Source organism: Pelophylax lessonae (assembly GCF_965119305.1).
Source record: "Pelophylax lessonae genome assembly, chromosome: 8".
Classification (NCBI taxonomy): domain Eukaryota; kingdom Metazoa; phylum Chordata; class Amphibia; order Anura; family Ranidae; genus Pelophylax; species Pelophylax lessonae.
Genome location: NC_138775.1, coordinates 262,321,681 through 262,341,550, shown reverse-complemented (window position 1 = coordinate 262,341,550; position 19,870 = coordinate 262,321,681). Strand labels below are relative to the sequence as shown.

Here is a 19,870-nt window from a genome sequence, read left to right as displayed (position 1 = left end):
GAGCGCAACGCACGGGCAGCGCACCGCCCACAGAGCATCAAAATTCTCCCCGGGGCTCCATGTCTATGGGACACACACGGATGGACAGAAATGTCCGATCCAACGTGTGCTATACAACATATCCCCATAAGATGTACACTGTGCTATACAACATATCCCCCACAACCGCACCTCCCTGTACACTGTGCTATACAACATATCCTCCACAACAGCACAGCCCTGTACACTATGCAATACAACATATCCTCCACAACCGTACCACTCTGTACACTGTGCTATACAACATATCCTCCACAACCGTACCACTCTGTACACTGTGCTATACAACATATCCTCCACAACCGTACCACTCTGTACACTGTGCTATACAACATATCCCCCACAACCGCATCTCCCTGTACACTGTGCTATACAACATATCCTCAACAACAGCACAGCCCTGTACACTGTGCTATACAACATATCCTCCACAACCGTACCACTCTGTACACTGTGCTATATAACATATCCTCCACAACCGCACCTCCCTGTACACTGTGCTATACAACATATCCTCCACAACCGCACCTCCCTGTACACTGTGCAATACAACATATCCTCCACAACAGCACCGCCCTGTACACTGTGCTATACAACATATCCTCCACAACAGTACCACTCTGTACACTGTGCTATACAACATATCCTCCACAACCGTACCATTCTGTACACTGTGCTATACAACATATCCTCCACAACAGCACCGCCCTGTACACTGTGCTATACAACATATCCTCCACAACCGTACCACTCTGTACACTGTGCTATACAACATATCCCCCTGTACACTGTGCTATACAACATATCCTCCACAACAGCACAGCCCTGTACACTGTGCTATACAACATATCCTCCACAACCGCACCTCCCTGTACACTGTGCTATACAACATATCCTCCACAACCGTACCACTCTGTACACTGTGCTATACAACATATCCCCCTGTACACTGTGCTATACAACATATCCTCCACAACAGCACAGCCCTGTACACTGTGCTATACAACATATCCTCCACAACCGTACCACTCTGTACACTGTGCTATACAACATATCCTCCACAACCGCACCTCCCTGTACACTGTGCTATACAACATATCCTCCACAACCGCACCTCCCTGTACACTGTGCTATACAACATATCCTCCACAACCGCACCTCCCTGTACACTGTGCTATACAACATATCCTCCACAACAGCACAGCCCTGTACACTGTGCTATACAACATATCCTCCACAACCGTACCACTCTGTACACTGTGCTATACAACATATCCTCCACAACAGCACAGCCCTGTACACTGTGCTATACAACATATCCTCCACAACCGTACCACTCTGTACACTGTGCTATACAACATATCCTCCACAACCGCACCTCCCTGTACACTGTGCTATACAACATATCCTCCACAACCACACCTCCCTGTACACTGTGCTATACAACATATCCTCCACAACCGCACCTCCCTGTACACTGTGCTATACAACATATCCTCCACAACCGCACCTCCCTGTACACTGTGCTATACAACATATCCTCCACAACCGCACCTCCCTGTACACTGTGCTATACAACATATCCTCCACAACAGCACAGCCCTGTACACTGTGCAATACAACATATCCTCCACAACCGTACCATTCTGTACACTGTGCTATACAACATACAGTATTTCACAAAAGTGAGTACACCCCTCACATTTTTGTAAATATTTTATTATCTCTTTTCATGTGACAACACTGAAGAAATTACACTTTGCTACAATGTAAAGTAGTGAGTGTACAGCTTGTTTTTTGGGAAGCTCAGTTAAAAAGATACAAGTTTGTATACCTAAGTGAAAGTGCATCCATCCCTGAATTAGAGCTGGTTCACACTACCACTACCAGAAAGTCGCCCCGTGACTTGAAGAGACTTGGAAGAGACTTGGAAGAGACTTGGAAGAGACTTGGAAGAGACTTGGAAGAGACTTGGAAGAGACTTGGAAGAGACTTGTGCACTACTTTGAAGAGACAGGTGACTTTGTCTGTGGGGAATGCCTGGCTAATCTCTTTCTTCTTCCTGGAAAGTCCGATAACAAGTCGTGTCAATTAAGATAAGGAGGCGACTCCCATTGAAGTATATGGGACAGTCGGATCACAGGTCGCCTCAAAGTAGTACAGGACCCTTTTCTGAAGTCGGAGCGACTTCAGTAGTGCCAATTAAGACGGCACTGATTGATTAACATTGCTTTTGTTATGTCAAGTGACCTGGGGCTACACAAGTCGCCTCACAAGTCGCGCTAGTGTGAATGGGCTCTTAGAGACAACAAAACCTGGAAGGCTAGTCCCAACTAGGGGCCACCTCCAAGAGAGAGCGGGGGAATGGGATGTTTCAGATGCTTAAATATAGATCATATATAAATATAGCCAATAATAATGGTAAAGCAGAATATATAGATGAATAAAAAGTTATATTTTATTACATAAATTTGACAAATAGACAAAGTATACAAAATATAAAGACATATGGATTGTGTCCATAGTGTACAGCTTGTATAACAGTGTAAATTTGCTGTCCCCTCAAAACAACACACAGCCATTAATGTCTAAACTGCTGGCAACAAAAGTGAGTACACCCCTAAGTGACCAATGTCCAAATTGGGCCCAAAGTGTCAATATTTTATGTGGCCACCATTATTTTCCAATCAACCCTCTTGGGCATGGAGTTCACCAGAGCTTCACAGGTTGCCACTGGAGTCCTCTACCACTCCTCCATGACGACATCACGGAGCTGGTGGATATTAGTTACATAGTTGTTGAGGTTGGAAAAAAAGACCAGTCCATCCAGTTCAACCTATGATGAGTGTGTGTGTAAGTGTTTATGCCAATAGTACATTGTATACCCCTGTATTTTGTGGTCGTTAAGGTGCCCATCTAATCGTTTTTGAAACTATTGATGCTCCCTGCTAATACCACTGCTTGTGGAAGAGAATTCCACATCCTTACTGCTCTGACAGTAAAGAACCCTTTACGCAGTTTAAGGTTAAACCGCTTTTCTTCAAATTTTAGCAAATGTCCGCGAGTCTTTTTAAATTCCCTTTCGCTGAAAAGTTTGTTCCCCATGCTAGGGTCACCAGTACAGTATTTGTCCATTGATATCATATCCCCCCTCAATCGTCTCTTCTCCAGAGAGAATAAGTTCAGTGCTTGTAGTCTTTCCTCATAGCTGATGTCCTCCATTCTCCTAATTCTCTTTGTTGCCCTTCTCTGGACTCTCCCCAGTTCCAGCACATCCTTCCTGAGGACCGGTGCCCAGAACTGGACGGAATACTCCAGATGTGGCCGGACCAGAGTCTTGTAGAGTGGGAGAATCATTGTTTTATCTCTGGAGTGAATCCCCTTTTTTATACATGCCAATTTACTGTTGGCTTTGCTTGCTGCAAGTTGACATTGCTGAGCTTGTCGTCTACTAGGACCCCCAGGCCCTTTTCCATCTCAGATTCCCCCAGAGGTTCTTCCCCTAGCGAGTAACTTGCGTTCGTATTTCTGGCACCAAAATGCATTACCTTACATTTTTTTTTAACATTAAACCTCATTTGCCATGTAGTTGTCTACCCCATTATTATGTTCAGGTCTTCTGGTAAGGTTTCCACATCCCGAGTAGAAATTGCCCTGCTTAATTTAATATTGTCTACAAATATGGAGATTGAGCTGTTTACCCCATCCTCTAGGTCGTTTATGAATAAATTAAATAGGATTGGTCCTTGGGGGACCCCACTTTCCACACCAGACCATTCTGAGTACTCCCCATTTTATCACCACCCTTTGGACTCGCCCCTGAAGCCAGCTTTTAATCCAGGTACTCACCCTATGGTCCATACCTACGTACCTTAGTTTGTACAATAAACGTTTGTGGGGAACTGTATCAAATGCCTTTGCAAAATCCAGATACAACACATCTACAGGCCTTCCTTTATCTAGATCAAACACAAGGCCCGCGGGCCAAATGTGGCCCTCCAGGCCATTTTTATGTGGCCCTCGCACCTCTCCTGCAGCTACACCCTCATTTCTGTCCCTACCTTGTCTCAGCAGTCGGCAGCAGAGATGACGACAGAACTCCTTATACAGATTCTGTACCTCCCTGTTCAGCTGCAGCACCACCTCATCTCTGCCTCCCCTGGTCTCAGCAAACTCCAGCCCTCCTCCAGACCCTGCACTTTCTGCTTCCCAGCTCCATCCCCAGCTTCTTACAGGAAGAAGCACAAGGTAAAGAGGGTGCACTGTGAAGTAAGGGAAGGTGGGGGACTTTTCACATCTGATGTAAGGGGGAGTGGGGTGCTCTGGACATCTAGTCTTCCAGATACAGCCGACCCTTTGAGGACCCTCAATGAAATTGGGTTGGATACCCCTGATCTAGATGGTAGCTCACTTCTTCATAGAAGGTTAATAGATTGGTCTGCCAAGAACAATTTTTCATGAATCCATGCTGATTACTAATAGTGATACCGTTTTCATTAGTAAAGTCTTGTATATAGTCCCTTATCCCCTCCAATATCTTACAGACTATTGATGTTAGGCTACCCAGCCTTTAATTCCCAGGGATATATAGTTAGAGCAGTGTTTCTAAACTCTGGTCCTCAGGGCACACTAACAGGCCGGATTTTAAGTATTACCTTGGGGAGATGAAGACTAGAGTACTGCAATCACTGAGCAGCAAATGATATCACCTGTGATGCATTTCAATTTTCTTACAAACTTGGCCTGTTAGTGTGCCCTGAGGACCGGAGTTGAGAAACACTGAGTTAGAGACCTTGCGCTCCTCCCTCCTCCGTTTGAGGATGCCCCACAGATGCTCAATAAAGGTTAAGGTCTGGAGAAAAGCTTGGCCAGTCCATCACCTTTACCCTCAGCTTCTTTAGCAAGGCAGTGGTCGTCTTGGAGGTGTGTTTGGGGTCGTTATGTTGGAATACTGCCCTGTGGCCCAATCTCTGAAGGGAGGGGATCATGCTCTGCTTCAGTATGTCACAGTACATGTTGGCATTCATGGTTCCCTCAATGAACTGTAGCTCCCCAGTGCCGGCAGCACTCATGCAGCCCCAGACCATGACACTCCCACCCTCATGCTTGACTGTAGGTAAGACACACTTGTCTTTGTATTCCTCACCTGGTTGCCGCCACACACGCTTGACACTATCTGAACCAAATACGTTTATCTTGGTCTCATCAGACCACAGGACATGGTTCCAGCAATCCATGTCCTTATTCTGATTGTCTTCAGCAAACTGTTTGCGGGCTTTCTTGTGCATCATCTTTAGAAGAGGCTTCCTTCTGGGAGGACAGCCATGTAGACCAATTTAATGCAGTGTGCGGCGTATGGTCTGAGCACTGACAGGCTGACCCCCCACCCCTTCAACCTCTGCAGCAATGCTGGCAGCACTAATACGTCTATTACCCAAAGACAACCTCTGGATATGACCCTGAGCCCGTGCACTCAACTTCTTTGGTTGACCATGGTGAGGCCTGTTCTGAGTGGAACCTGTCCTGTTAAACCGCTGTATGGTCTTGGCCACCGTGCTGCAGCTCAGTTTCAGGGTCTTGGCAATCTTCTTTTAGTCTAGGCAATCTTTATGTAGAGCAACAATTCTTTTTTCAGATCCTCAGAGTTCTTTGCCAAGAGGTGCCATGTTGAACTTCCAGTGACCAGTATCAGAGATTGAGAGCGATAACACCAAATTTTTACCCACCTGCACCCCATTCACACCTGAGACCTTGTAACACTAACGAGTCACATGACAGCGGGGAGGGAAAATGGCTAATTGGGTCCAATGTGGACATTTTCACTTAGGGGTGTACTCACTTTTCTTGCCAGTGGTTTAGACATTAATGGCTGTGTTGAGGTATTTTGAGGGGACAGCAAATTTACACTGTTATACAAGCTGTACACTCACTACTTTACATTGTAGCAAAGTGTCATTTCTTCAGTGTTGTCACATGAAAAGATATAATAAAATATTTACAAAAATGTGAGGGGTGTACTGACTTTTGTGAGATACCGTATACTCCACAACCGCACTACTCTGTACACTGTGCTATACAACATATACTCCATACCGTGCCACTTTGTATGCTGTGCTATACAACAAATACTCCACAACTGCACCACTCTATACTGCACAGCACATACTCCACAACCATACCACCCCGTACACTGTGCTATACAACACATACAACACATACTACATAACCACACCACCCGGTGCTACACAACATATACTCCCCATCACACCACCCTGTACGCTGTGCAGTACAAAATATACTCCACACAGCTCCACTCCCTACATTCTGCTGTACAAGTGGACTGGGGTAATACAAATTACTACACCAATCTAATCTGTGCTGTACAAACTATTCCACAATGTAGGTTGGGCTGTATGACATATGCTATACTCCACACTGCTCCACTCTGTAAACTGTGCTGTACAAATATACGTCACTTAATGCACTGTGCTGTATGAATATACTCCACACCACTCTACTCTGTACACTGTGCTGTACGAATATACTTTACACAGTTCCATTTTGTACACTGTGCTGTATGAATATACTCCACACTGCTCCATTCTGTAAACTGTGCAGTACGAATGTACTCTGCACAGTTCCATTGTGTATACTGTGCTGTATGGATATATTCCACATCACTCTACTCTGTACACTGTGCTGTACGAATATATCCTGCACAGTTATATTTAGGGATGCACCGAAATGAAATTCTTGGCCGAAGCCGAATAATAATGAAATGCTTGGCCGAAGGCCGAATACTGAACGCGGTGTTTCGCATTTTTTCCATTTATTTTGCCAATTTTTAGGGGGCACGCTGATGGGCACATTTTATGTTAGGGGGCACGCTGATGGGCAAAACAAAACATTTAAATCAGCGTTGCTCTTAACATAAAATATGCCCATTAGCGTGCCCCTTAACATAAAATATGCTCATCAGAGTGCCCCTTAACATAAAATATGCTCATCAGCATGTCCCTTAGCATAAAATAAGGGGCATGCTGATGGCCACATTTTATGTCAAGGGAGCACTCTGTTGGGCACATTTTTTTTCTTTTTTTTTTTTTTTTTAAGGGGCACTTTATAGGGCACTCTAATGTAATGAGCATGGCAAGTGGCAACAACATATGGCAGTCTGCACACTAATGCTTGTGCAGCTGCCAGCTACCGTATTCTCCCCCAAATGTGCTCAGCTCCACATCACATACCTGAACTGCAGCCAGAGCCAAAAGCCGAGAACAGGGGGGCGGCGCGTGGACCTAGTGTGAAGGAGCAGGGGGCGGGACGCGCGCGTGACGTCACACCCCCTACTCGCGGCCGGACAGGACACCGGCGGCGTGTGAGAAGGGAGCCGCAATGAGGAAGGTGAGCGGTCAGGGCGGAAGCTGACATTGTTCGGCTCAAAATTATTCGGCCTTTTGACTTATTCGGCCGAATGCCGAAAGTGCTATTTTCTCTATTTTCGGCCGAATAATGTTCGGCCGCCGAATATTCGGTGCATCCCTAGTTATATTGTGTATACTGTGTTGTACAACTATACTGCACACAGTTCCATTATGTACATTGTGCTGTATGACTATACTCTACACCACTCTACTCTGTACATTGTGCTGTACTTACATACGCCACACTGCTCCATTGTGTACACTGTGCTGTATGAATATACGCCACACCACTCTATCCTGTAAACTGTGCTGTACGAATATACTCTGCACAGTTCCCTTGTGTACACCGTGCTGTATAGAGATACTCCACACCACTCTACTCTGTACGCTGTGCTGCATGAATATACTCCACACCACTACTCTGTACACTGCGCTGTACGAATATAGCTTTCAAAGTTCCATTGTGTACACTGTGCTGTAGGAATATACTCCACAGCACTCTACTCTGTACACTGTGCTGTAGGAATATACTCTGCACACTGTGTGAACTATACTCCACTCCTCTCCACTATGTACACTATGCAAACCATACACCACACTGCTCCACAAAATAAACTCCACTCTGTACACCTTTAAAGGTCAGCATTCACTCTGCATGCCTGCATGCCCACACACAAAATCAGTTCAAAACATTAAAAGATGAAGTGTTAGGAATCAGTATGAGGTTCCACAATCCCATTCATGAGCGGGTCCACCCCTAACAATCCTAACAAAGCAGCTCAAGCTGTAATGTAAGTGCAATGTATGATGTCACTTCCACCTAACAATTAGGTGTCCTCTCATATTGGGTGTGATGATAAGTATTATAAAGGGGGGCAGCTGGGATATTAAACTTCATCCTGATACAGGCCCAGTCTGATGCCTGTGCTGAGACCTCCTGCTCCTTGTCACCACCATGCTTCCCCCACTGTGACCATCAACGTCCCCAACTAATTCAAATGTGTAAAATGTGTCACATTACATCCAGACTAGGCAAAATGTGACATTTCATTCTGGACAGATCAGGGAGAGGATAGAAGCACTGTCAGGCTTTTCTTCTTATATGTATTCCCATTAGAGAGATTTCCCCTCACTTCCTGTCAGGACGGGAAATTATGAACATCTCTCCAATAAAATAGGGGGCAGACAAAAATCAAAGGCACATTTTTAGTACAGAGAGGAAGCATTAGTACATCTGACAATGTGATTGCTGTCTGTAATTTCCGGAATCAGTGAGCTTCCGTCCTGAATTGGCATCAACAGGACAGGAAGTGCGGCAAAATCTCCCCAATGTGGCAATAGGCAAAAATAAAAACCTGACAATTTACAATTTTAAAGATTAAGTTTAACTGAAAATAATAATAAATGTATATTTTTGCAGGTATAAAAAAAAAAAAAATGGGATTTTTGACTTACCGTAAAATATATTTCTCTGATGTTCAGTGACGGACACAGCTCCTCAGGACTCCTGATCATTGGGTTATAATGCCCCCTACAGGAGTAGGACACTAGGCAGAAAAAAGAACTTGACTACACCTATGGGCAGTCCCAGGAGGTTTACTCTCCCTCTCTGTTATAGGTACTCAGTTTTGTTACAAGCAGTGTCAGAAGCCGGAAAAATCGTATCATTCATAAGCACCGGATATGATGTTCGTCCGTGCTTGATGTAAATAGGACTCAGCCGACCGGATATGATGTCTTTGAAAACGCCCAATAGGCGGGCGAAACGCGTTGACGCACTTCCGGTACGGCTGGAACGCATCGTCACATCCAGCAAACTTCCTGGTTGTCAGTGGAACGCACGCCAACAGCGGCGTCCACCATCACTTGTACTCTGCGTTTTTTCATTTCTATGCTTGCAAGTATGTTTTTATTGCTTGGGGGCCAATAAAATATCTAAACATACTACACTATCTGCGGTCCTTTTGTTTTCTATATCTGGGGCTTACGGAGGTCTTTTTTGGAGCGATCCCCTGCAAGACATCTTGATCCTGGATCACCCCCAGTGAGAGCCAGAGTGTAATAGTCCAACGGATCTTACAGGCATCTAAGACTCATCATTGTGGTGAGTAGGGAACCTAGAGGAATTTCCATTCACCTGAGCACCGTTTGGACAGTTATTTTTGCACTTGAACACTTTATTGGATTTGTCACTAATAAGGACTGGTTTATCACATTTAGAGCCGGTTCACATATGAGCAACCCGACTTTCGGTGGCGACCTGTGAAGTCGCGGTGCGCAGCTCGCACCGCGACCTCGGAGCGGCCGGCACGGACTTCATATCATTGAAGTCAATGCAGGTCGCTCCGGGTCGCCCCAAAGAAGCTCCGGACCCTTTTTCTAAGTCGGAGCGACTTATGTCGCTAATATTAGAACGGGTCCACAGCTTCTCTATGGCAGGCGACCTACGGCGACCTGTCAGGTCGCCCCAGTGTGAACGGGGTCTTAGCCCACGTTCACACTGGGGCGACCTGTGAGGCGACCTGGTCGCCTCACAGGTCGCCGCAGGTCGCCTCCCATAGGGAAGCTGCGGACCCGTTCTGATAGGAGCGACACAAGTCGCTCCGACTCAGAAAAAGGGTCCGGAGCTTCTTTGGGGCGACCAGGAGGCGACCGCCATAGACTTCAATGTTACGAAGTCCGTGGTGGCCGCTCCGAGGTAGCGGCGCGCTGCTCGCACCGCGACCTTGGAGGTCGCGGTGCGAAGTAGCGTCGCCCCAGTGTGAATGGGGGCTTAAATATCTATTGTTAATTACTTATTTATTTATTATTTCACCAATTACTCACTCTATTAATTTACACATGGATTGCTAGCGCTGTTTTAAATTAGTTTATTACAGTGTCAGAAGTATTACAACTCCACAGAGGGGTGGGTGCTGTGTCCACGAACATCAGAGAAATGGATTTTATGGTAAGTCAAAAATCCCATTTTCTCTTTCGCTCATTGACAGACAAGGCTCCTCATGATTTCTGGGACCATTGGGACATCCCAAAGCAGTGTTAAACATGAGGGGTGGGAACAGCAAAAAATTCCCAAGGTTTAAACATTAGCCAACCAGGTAACAGGAGCTCAACCAAACAACTGGAGCCCACCTAAACATTATTCCCCCCAAAGAGGGAACAGACTCTCTAAAAAGCAGCCTGTAAACCTTGCAGCCAAAAGGAAGCATCCGCAGATGCCAACACATCCACTTTTTAGAATTCTGTGAAAGTGTGCACTGACGACCTAGGGGCCGCCTTGCAAACCTGTGTCACTGATGCCTTATGATGAAAAACCCAGGAAGAACTAAGCGCCCAAGTAAAGTGCGCTGTTACAGGGAACAGGGGAACCTGACCCTTGATCAAATAGGCCTGAGTCACTGCCTGTTTGATCCATCTTGAAATGGTTGCAGAAGAAGTGGACAGTCCTGTTCGTGGCACATCTGTAAACACAAATAGTGAGTCTGACTTCTGTTCTGAATAGACTCCGCAGGTGCCAGGTACACCCGAATCGCCTGAACCACATCCAGGGCACGCAACACAATTTCCTTAGGATGTTTAGGTCTGGGACACAGGGAAGGCAAGACAATGTATTCAGTCAAATGGAAATCAGAGACTACTTTAAGAAAGAACGATGGACAGGGGCAAAAACCACCATATCTTTGTGGACCACCAAGTAAGGGATGCAACAAAATAACACTGCCAAATCTGACACCCTGCGAGCAGAGGTAATGGGCACCAAAAAAGGCCACCTTCTGGGACAGCGTAAGAAGGGGATCTCCCGAATATTTGCAAAGGGAGGCTTCAGGAGGACTGAAAGCACCAAGTTCAGATCCCAAGGCAGTAGAGGAGACCGCACCGGTGGAGTCAATGTCGAACCCCTTGAAGAAAGGTACGCACCAGGGAGTGCGTGGCCAGGGGCTGTAGAAAAAATACAGCCAAGATCAACACCTGGCCCTTGATAGTACTCAAGCCCAATTTCTGCTCAACCTCCCGCTGAAGGAAGGTCAAGACCCAAGCCACCGAAAAAAAATGAGGATGAACACCAAGTGACTCACAGCACGAAATGTACGCTTCCCACGCACGATGGTAGATCTTCCTAGAGGCAGACTACCTAGCCTTAGGGTCCTTTCACGTGGGCTTTCCGCCCAGGGGACTCCGTTTTACTCAACGGGGGTCGATCCGCCGATCCCCTCTGAGCAGGCGGATGACAGGTCCGTCTCCGCTCTCTGTGCAGAGACTAACCCTGTCAGATCCCTGCTCTCTTTTATGGGAGATTGGATGAAAATGGACCGCCTGTCTGTTTTCATCTAATCGGATCCTTCAGACGGATGAAAAATAGGGTTTCCATCAGTCTGGATTTCACAGACAGGATCGGATAGCAGCAGGTGTCAGCAGACATGTCACCGCTGACATCCGCCGCTCCATAGGGGTACATGGAGCAGGAGGACCTGATCGGAAATCCCATGTGAAAGGGGCCTTCAGCAGCGTTGGAATCACCGACCCAGGCAAAACCTCTCAACAGCCAGGCCATTAAAGCCAGCGACTGCAAAACAGGATGAAAGATCAGACAATACTGGGCCCACGGGACCACCAGAGCCTTTGTGGCATCTGCCAGAGGATCCCGTGATCTTGCCACAAACCTCAGTACCTTTCTGTTGAGCCAGGACGCCAACAGATCCACCGAAAGACATATTTGATGAAACACGTCCAGGTGAAGGGACCACGCCGTTTGGTCCAACGACTGCCAAATAAGATAGTCCGCCTGCCAGCTTTTTTACCCCTGGCATATGTACAGTGGAGAGGGCCAGAACGAAGCATCCTGCCCACCAAAGGATGTCAGCTATTGCCAGTGCTGCCAATATACCCTTTATTCGGCTCTGGTAATTGACATAGGCAACCACTGTGGCTTTGCCCAACTAGAAACGTATCAGTAGCCCCCGGAGACGATCAGTCCAGTGATCCGGGCACACCCTGATCACCCAAACTTCCAAGACATTGATCGTAATCTGGACTCTTCTAGCGTCCAACAATCCTCAGCTCAGTTCCAGGACACCTCCCCACCCAAACAGAATGGCATCTGTGGTGACTGTTGTCCAAGACAAGGGGAGAAAGGATTAGTCCTGTGGTCCCGAATTGGATGAACCTAGCCCTCCATCTTTGGTACCAGGAACAAGCTTGAAACAAAAACCCTGAACCATTCTGAGGAAGCAACAGGTCATGCACCGCCCCAAAATAGCTTGCAAACAGTCCAGAACACAAATTGGAAAGGAGAACATTTCTGGAGGGCAAGAAGAGAAACTGAAACTTGTAACCGGACAGTATGCCTTCGTGGACCCATTGGTTTATTTACCCAGGAGGTCTACTGGCCTGGAAACCAGTGAAAATGTCCCACCACCCCAGGCCCAGGTGGAGGCACACCTTCAAGCTGAAGGAACCTTGTCTGCGGATCTTGAAAAAATCCTGCACTCAGTCTGTTAGACCAGAGCCGCATGGAATCTCCCAAGGAGGAATTAAAAAACCTCTCGTTGACGGAAAAATACGGGCCACGCCTGCAACGAGGTTCTCTTTCCTTGTGAAAGAAAGATACTCTTCCCCCCTGTGAGACTCAATGATGTCATCCAGGGTATTCCCAAACAGGAGATCACCTTGAAGGAGTAAGGCAGTCAGAGTTTCTTCAGATGTCTGGTTTGCAGACCAACACTTAAGCCACAATACACGCCTAAGCCTACTGCCGTCCAAAGAGACAAACTGCAGCCCCTGGACCAACTGGTCCACCACTCAGCAAGGCAGGGGGAACCTGCTCAGCCTCTAGGCCACAGTGCAGTTACGTGTTTGTGACACTAGGGCAATAGCAAGGACTGGCCTAAACACAGAGCCAGCAACAGAGAACCTAATGCGGCCACAGCCACCACCTTCCTGTCAGCCAGATCCTCTACCTGAATCATGGTTGCCTGTTCAACCTGGAGAGACAGGGGGTCCACCACTGGCGGAGCAGTCCACTTCTGGAGTAGCGACTCCGCAAAGGGCTACCTCACAACAAGGCGTGTAGGAACCACAAGAGGGCATTTTAGACCCTCCCATGCAATATAGACACATTTGTTAAATAGCCGTGTGAGACGGCTAGTGAGTGACAAAAAAGGAGGGATGGCCACCTACGCAGCCGCCTCAGCTGCATTCTTGATCTGCAAAGTCACCTGCACCGATGCAACCAGTGCGTCAACCAGCACCTTGCGACCGCAGCTATGGCTGTGGAGGAATCATCCTGACTAGCAGGCAGGTCAGGGAACGTGGCTACCAACACCGCAGGGCAGACACGTCCGTGGCGACATAGCCAGATTCAGGATCTGGGATCTAGCGACAGATGAGGCAGTGGAGGGCGGGGGCGCTCCAGGAAACACAAACAAAAAACCCAGAGGGGGCTGCCAAATGAGACCCCGCAAAGGGGACCGCCGATGCTCCTCCAAGGGGAATCATCCTCACCATCCCCTGCAGAGGAGACCACAAAAAAGAGCCCTCCCCCCAATGGGGGGCCACTGACCACTAGTCCCACAAACAGAACCCCCCCTAGGACACTACAACACCCACAGGGATGGGCGCCCATAACCTATGCTGGCCATACCATCCCCGCATCGCTGCCCCTCCAGAAGGGGGGGGGGGGGGAACGGCTTGGTCGCCAGGCCTAGTAGGCCGTGGCCTATATTTTAAAGCGTCCAGCCGCGAGTGTACGGACCGAGGGGACCTGAGCCAATCAAGGTGGTGCTGTTAACAGCCAGGCCACTCAAAAGGGGCGGGTGGATGTTTGCATGGGGAGCTGCAGCTTCAGCCGCCCTCAATAGGGCTGCTCCACAGAGCATCCAGCCAGTAGGCCACAAACGCGCGGCCTCAATTAACAACGGGTCTGATCGCAAGCAGCGCAGACCCGCAGAAGTCTGGTCAACCGCTCCCAGGGCCTAACAGCAGAAACAATGAGCACAAGGGAGACCCCCCCAGCACAAATAACCTAGAGGGTGAAGGGGGACAGTGTGCCCGCTGGATACCCAGTCCAGAGGAACCAGGGCATGTGGATAAACCGGGCCATGACCCCGCCATGGTGGGGGGGCGAACCCCAAATGGACCGACCACCCCAGGAAGTACCCGCACCCCACTTACCATCCAGGAAGGACCCATCTACTTACCGATCCAGCGTGCACGTGGGTAACAGGTAACACTCCCAAGACAGAACCTTCTCTCCACCGAAGTGGGGGGACTGTCGGCCAAGGAAGCACTGTGACGCGGACTATTGGCGCACGATCATATGCGTCCCCACGAGACGTTTAACTCGCTGGCCGTCCCGGTACAGGATGGGGCCTGTCGCAGCCGTCCTAGTGCGGAGCTGTGGTCTGCGCGCACTCGCTGGCAAGACTGGGGTGACCACTGGATCTAGATTATCCAGCCTGTTGGCAGTTGATTGTAGATCTCGCAGGAAAAAAACATTTAAAAGCGGAGTTTCGGGCACAAAAACTATATTTTTTTTTTGTGCCCCTCCGCTAGGTATGCCTCACCTGAAAAGGAATTGGATAGTTTTTTTTTTTTTTTTGTTTACTTACCTTGCAATTGAAGATCGAAGATACTCACCTCAGAGTACTTCCTCCCTCGGAGCCGCGGCTCACCCCGTCACTTCCTGCCTCGCTATGATTCCTGGGAGCTGAACGTCACAGCTCCCAGGAATCAATTCGACGGCACCGGCCCCGCTCGTCATTTCCGGGCGACGCCGCATTCCCCTGCTAAACAGCTTCTGGGCATGCCCAGAAGCTGTGGAGGAATGCGGCGCCGCAAGTGACGAGAGGGGCCGGTGCGGCGCATTCTGGGACAAGAAGACACGGAAGAAGACACAGAAGAGGATCGCGCCGGCTTCAGCTGCCCACAAGAGAGATGGAAACGCTGTGGAAGAAATTTTCTAAGTAAGTATTTCTTCTAAAAGGTAAGTGCGAACCGGGACAGATCAGAGGCTAGCCATTGTGGAATGTGCTAGCCCTGACTGTCCGGGAGGTATGTTTATTAAAAAATGACATCTGTGCCCGGAACTCCGCTTTAAAAGGAGAAAAAATTGCCAGGACAAGAGATCCCAGCGGGGAATTAGGTCCTTACTCCTGACTAGTCATGTTTGACACTGCTTTGGGACGTCCCAATGGTCAGGAATCCTGGGGAGCCGTGTCCGTCAATGAATGAAAGAGAAAATGGGATTTTTGACTTACCTTAAAATCCATTTCTCTGATGTTCATTGATGGACACAGCACCACCCCTCTATGGAGTTGTAATACTTCTGACACTGCTTTTAACAAAACTAACTACGTATAGCAGAGAGGGGGAGTAAACCTCCTGGGTCTGCCCATATTCGTAGTCAAGTTTTTTTTTCTGCCTAGTGTCCTACTCCTGTAGGGGGCAGTATAACCCAATGGTCAGGAATCCTGAGGAGCTGTGTCCGTCAATGAACGAAAGAGAAATGTGTATTTATAATATTTTTCTTAGAAGACTGCAGGGCAATCAGCAGGTAGCCAGCGCAACGCCGGGCTCCTGTGATCAGCAGGAGCAACGCCGGGCTCCTGTGATCAGCAGGCGCAACGCCGGGCTCCTGTGATCAGCAGGCGCAACGCTGGGCTCCTGTGATCAGCAGGCGCAACGCCGGGCTCCTGTGATCAGCAGGCGCAACGCCGGGCTCCTGTGATCAGCAGGCGCAACGCCGGGCTCCTGTGATCAGCAGGCGCAACGCCGGGCTCCTGTAGACTCTCAATACAGCTGTTTGCCCGTACCTCCCGCACGGGAATGAATGCGAGGGCATGCATCCCTGTGCAGGGAGCCCCATTCAAGTCAACTTGGACGCAGAGGCTGCACAGACCCAGCCGTCTCCCAATCTGATATTCCTGGGGGTGCATGGCCCCAAACTCACACCGTTTGTTTTCAGGACACACCCACATGGATGTCAAATTGGGAGCTACATCTGTGTCCATACAGCCACTGAGTCCCAAAATTACATGAATGGGACCCCCCTAAAACACAGGGATGCCCACAGAACATCTGTGCAGGTAAACACAGCCCTGGAACAGGTGTATGTTGTAGTACACCCCATGTGAATGAAGTCTAAACATAAACAATGTATAGGCTGGGGTACAGAATGACCTCTCATTCAGTCATCCTACACTGCTGCCGCCTACACTTTGTTGGCGCTTACATCTTCCCCCTGCCGCTGAATGAGTCATTCACTAAGCCGTGGTGCGGGATGACCTCGGCCTTCCGTCTCTCAGAAGGCTTGAAGGCTGTGGTCACTCTGCACCTGCGCTGTCACCACTGCCTGATCAAGGACTAATTCAGAGTCAATAGAGAGATGTAAACAATGACCAAAAGTCACTCATTGCACATTGTGTACATTTTCCTTTTGAATCTGAGTCCTGGTTCACACAGGTGCGGTGTGGGGAACTGCATGTGATTCGGACAGGAATTGCACCGCATTCCTGTTCAAATCACATTCAATTCTATGCAGTGCGATTTGAGCCCATTAATTTTGTACGGCTCAAATCCTACCGCACAAAAAAGTTGCTTGCACCTTTTTTTTTTGGCCGCACTGGCATGGGATCGCATCTGATTTAGCAAATTGCACTGCTATGAACAGACTGGGATTGTGATGCAGGAAACACACAGGAATCGCTGCAAACCCTGCACTGCATCAGTGTGAAGCGTGAATCAATTAGTCATTCACCTAGCAGCAGTGCAGGATGATCGCAGCCTTCATTCTATCAGAAAGCCCGAAGGCTGTGGTCATTCTGCACCAGCGCTATCACTGCCTGATTAATGATTCAGAGTCAACAGAAAGATGTAAACAATGTGCAAGAATCAGCAACGACCCAGAGTCACTTCGGCATTCAGTCATTGTGATTCAATGATTTTCTACATATAGTAGAATGCATATCAATGCTATGAGCGTCTATGCCTGTCTGTATGAATGGACATACAGTACAGACCTTTTCTGGTGGGATCTGGCTGACTCTGCGTACAATTCCACACCTTTGTGAATGAGCGTTTACTGTATAGTAAAGCAACACTGGAGGTGCACACCGCCAGTGCATGGGGGAGCCACACTGGAGGTGCACACCGCCGCTGCATGGGGGAGCCACACTGGAGGTGCACACCGCCGCTGCACGGGGGAGCCACACTGGAGGTGCACACCGCCGCTGCACGGGGGAGCCACACTGGAGGTGCAACCGCCGCTGCATGGGGGAGCCATACTGGAGGTGCACACTGCCGCTGCATGGGGGAGCCACACTGGAGGTGCACACTGCCGCTGCATGGGGGAGCCACACTAGAGGTGCACACTGCCACTGCATGGGGGAGCCACACTAGAGGTGTACACTGCTACTGCATGGAGAAGCCACACTAGAGGTGCACACTGCTACTGCATGGGGGAGCCACACTAAAGGTGCACACTGCCACTGCATGGGGGAGCCACACTAAAGGTGCACACTGCCACTGCATGGGGGAGCCACACTGGAGGTGCACACCGCCGCTGCACGGGGGAGCCACACTGGAGGTGCACACTGCCACTGCATGGGGGAGCCACACTAGAGGTGCACACTGCTACTGCATGGGGGAGCCACACTAAAGGTGCACACTGCCACTGCATGGGGGAGCCACACTGGAGGTGCACACCGCCGCTGCACGGGGGAGCCACACTGGAGGTGCACACCGCCGCTGCGTGGGGGAGCCACACTGGAGGTGCACACTGCCACTGCATGGGGGAGCCACACTAGAGGTGTACACTGCTACTGCATGGAGAAGCCACACTAGAGGTGCACACTACCACTGCATGGGGGAGCCACACTGGAGGTGCACACTACCACTGCATGGGGGAGCCACACTGGAGGTGCACACTACCACTGCATGGGGGAGCCACACTGGAGGTGCACACTACCACTGCATGGGGGAGCCACACTGGAGGTGCACACTGCTACTGCATGGGGGAGCCACACTGGAGGTGCACACTGCTACTGCATGGGGGAGCCACACTGGAGGTGTAGACTGCCACTGCATAGGAAAGCACACTAGAGGCGCACACCTCCACTGGACGGAGCAGTCACACTGTTGCTGCACCTCCTCATGACCCAGTGCGGTAGGTGGTGGGGGGAGCTGTGAGGACAGGAAGTGCCAGTCCCCCGGGAATCTCACCTCTCTAGCCGCTCTCCACCGGATCCTCCTCGGGGAGTCAGGCCGCTGCACACTGCCCGGAAGCCCCCTCCACGCTGACAGCACTTCCGGCGGCAAGAGAGCGACACCTAGCGGAGCCCGGGGGAAATGCCACCTGTGTGCTGTCCGCCTATAGGGGAGAAAAACCGCTGGGTCAATATTGTGCGCACAACTGTGTTCCCCCTGACATAACACTGTGCACTCTGAATTGTGTCCCGCTGACATAACACTGTGCACACCCAACTGTGTCCCCCCCCCCCCCGACATAACACAGTGCACCTTCAAATGTGTCCCCCCTGACATAACACGTGCACCTCTGTGTTCCCCCTGACATAACATTGTGCACCCCCAACTGTGTCCCCCCCCCCCCCCGACATAACACAGTGCACCTTCAAATGTGTCCTCCCTGACATAACACGTGCACCTCTGTGTCCCCCCTGACATAACACTGTGCACCCCCAACTGTGTCCCCCCCTGACATAGCACTGTGCACCTCCGAGTCCCCCCTGACAAAATACTGTGCATCCCCAACTGTGTCCCCTCTGACATAACACTGTGCACCCCCAACTGTGTGCCCCCTGACATAACACTGTGCACCTTCAAATGTGTCCCCCCTGACATAACACCGTGCACCTCTGTGTTCCCCCTGACATAACACTATGCACCCCCAAATGTGTCCCCCCTGACATAGCACTGTGCACCCCCAACTGTGTCCCCCCTGACATAGCACTGTGCATCCCCAACTGTGTCCCCCCTGACATAACACTGAGCACCTTCAAATGTGTCCCCCCTGACATAGCACTGTGCACCCCCAACTGTGTCCCCCTGACATAGCACTGTGCATCCCCCACTGTGTCCCCCGTGACATAACACTGAGCACCTTCAAATGTGTCCCCCCTGACATAGCACTGTGCACCCCCAACTGTGTCCCCCCTGACATAGCACTGTGCATCCCCAACTGTGTCCCCCTGACATAACACTGAGCACCTTCAAATGTGTCCCCCCCTGACATAACATTGTGCACCCCAACTGTGTCCCCCTTGGTATAACACTGTGCACTGTGTGTGGCTGTAGTCTACTGCGGCCCGCGCACGTAGGGTAACACTCGCATGGATCGCGCTCATCAATATCGGAGACTGCGGTCATGTGAAAAGATGTGGTGATGAAGTGCA

General features: G+C 49.6%; 1 protein-coding gene across 1 annotated transcript in view; it reads right to left on the bottom strand.

Annotated features, from left to right (window-relative positions):
- Nucleotides 1–18,805, bottom strand: part of ZZZ3 (zinc finger ZZ-type containing 3) — a 146,770-nt gene extending 127,965 nt beyond the window's left edge. The window contains exon 1 of the mRNA XM_082265144.1: nucleotides 18,681–18,805. The gene's annotated coding sequence lies outside the window, so the exon portion shown is untranslated. The remainder of the gene's footprint in view (nucleotides 1–18,680) is intronic.
- Between the last annotated feature and the right edge of the window lie 1,065 nt (nucleotides 18,806–19,870).